Here is a 2,270-nt window from a genome sequence, read left to right on the forward strand (position 1 = left end):
TTCAGGGTTTTGTATATGTCATCCCATTACCTACATGGCTTCTGCTGAGAAATCATACCTTAGTCTTACTGTTTCTCCTTTGAATACACTTTTTGCTTTTTCTGAGGTGCTCTCAGAACTCTCCCTTTTGCTTTGGAAAGTTTGTTTATGATATGCCTTGTTGATTTTCTTGGGGTGTTTATCCTATCTGGGATTTGTTTGTTCAGAGTCTTGAATGGTTACCGTCTCATCATTCATGTTGTTAAGGGAAATTTTCTTGTGCTTTTTATTATATCTTCCTGTTTGGGGCTTTTGATTGCTTGTAAATTATTCCTCAGACTTTCTAATGAGATTTTTTTTTCCCAAACAATTTTATTGAAATGTGCCAACAGTACATGGGCAGCACAAATGTATGAACGGGGGGGGGGGGGAATCACATGTACAGTAATTTTAAAAAGTGAAGTGAAGGTTTATCTTGGGAGACATCTGTTCCCCTCCCCCTCCCCCCTCCAGACTTCCAGCATTTCCATAATGGTTAAGCCTCTACAACCCTAGTATTAAAAAAAGGAATACAAAAACTCTACCAAAACCAAACCAAAGCAAAAAACAGCATAAAGGAAAAATGTGTTCCTGTTCAGATGGGCCTCTTCCTGGGCACCTAATTAAGAGGCATGCTGAGCAGTGGAGAAACATAACTTCAGAGTATAAGGGTTTGGCCCATTTGGGTTTTTCATCTGGTAATGGTTCAGCAAGCCCAGCGTCTCCAGGGCATCGCTCTTGGATTCCCACTCCAGCAGCCCAGAGGAGCTGCGCTCACATTTGCCTGAGAACATTTTCACAGAAGAGGGCCGCTTCACTCCCAGCTCATCACAGATCTCAAAGAAGTTCTCCTCAGTCACCTCCAGAGGGACACTGAAGAAATGTAACACATCACTAGGGTGCTGGATGTGGTTTTTGGCTGCCTGCTCTGGGGTGGAGAATCGATTGTTCCTTGAGCCATTGAAGTCTTTGTAACTGCAGGACCCGTCCTCTAGCCCATATGACTGACCGGGCATGATGGGTGATTGCTTGGAGATGCAGACATTCAACTTCTGCCCAAACATGAAGTTGTTGTTGAGGTGGGTGATTGCCAGGTCCACAGCATAGCCATCAGCCATTCCTACCATGGCAGCCCCCGGCTTGCTTTTCATGAATTTCACCTTCTCCACATTGGCATACAAGCAGAAGACATTGAAGACTCGATCACAGTTCATCTTGGATTGATCCAAGCCATAGACTATGAGCACAGAGCTGTCAGCATGGGGGCCATACTCGGGTGGTGGGGGAGGGGATGGGGGTGCCCATATTGAGGGCCATAGCAGCTGGGGCCCCGGTGGTGACCCCCCACTGGTGGGCCCATCCATCTCCCTTCGTAGTGAGGTGGGTGAGGCCCGTAGACCTCATCATGATAGTAGCTGTGGTACCCACTGTGGGGCCCTCCATATTCTGCGGGGTGGTCTCCCAGGAGTGGGGGCTGTCTCTGGCGTTTATTAGGGTTGCTGTCAGGGTCACCTTGGCCACTGAGGTTGGGGTTTGTATAATCCCATGTATCCTGGTCATTCTTGAACACATGCAGGAGTGTAGGCTTCGCATACTTGATCTTCAGAGTGCAACAGCCAGAGTAGATGTCAGCCCCATTGAAGGAGGCCTTGGTCCGCTGGGCACTCTGTACAGAATCAAATTCCACCACGGCCTAAACTCCATTATTCCTGAAAATAACAATTCTCTGGACAGGGCCACAAGGGTTACAGATAGTGTAAAGAACATCCGTGGTAATGGAGTAGATAGGATTCAGGATGGTAAAGAGAAGCACACTGTTCAGGGCGGAAGATCTTCTGGCTGGTAGAGTAATTGACAAAAACTGGGTGAACAGCAATGTAGATTTGGTTGTTGGCTGCGTAGTTCACTGCGTTGCAAGCCCCCAGCACATCTTCAAGCTCGACCAGCGCCTGTCCCTTTTTAGGCATTACCACCACATAGCTGATGGGTCCAAACTCCTGTAAGGCCTCCACAAGGTCGGCTTCCACCTCTCCATCAATCAGGCCCCTGATATGGGTCATCGTAATTCTCCCCTCCGCCTCCGCCCGCTGCCCCGGCTCCTCCACCGTCGTCACCACTGCCTCCGTGCAGGTCTCCGGCATTGTCAGTCTTGAGCCGCTTAGGCGCCTGGCCGCCCTCACTGCTGCCGCCGTAATAGCGGCCACCGCCGCCTCCGCCGCCCGCAGCCGCCATCTTCACCATCGCTCCCGCCC

General features: G+C 49.8%; 1 pseudogene; it reads right to left on the reverse strand.

Annotated features, from left to right (window-relative positions):
- Window positions 1-641: 641 nt before the first annotated feature.
- Window positions 642-2,262, reverse strand: LOC102841216 (annotated as a pseudogene).
- Between the last annotated feature and the right edge of the window lie 8 nt (window positions 2,263-2,270).

The sequence above is a fragment of the Chrysochloris asiatica genome, unplaced genomic scaffold (genome assembly GCF_000296735.1).
Source record: "Chrysochloris asiatica unplaced genomic scaffold, ChrAsi1.0 scaffold01239, whole genome shotgun sequence".
NCBI classification, from domain to species: Eukaryota; Metazoa; Chordata; class Mammalia; order Afrosoricida; family Chrysochloridae; genus Chrysochloris; species Chrysochloris asiatica.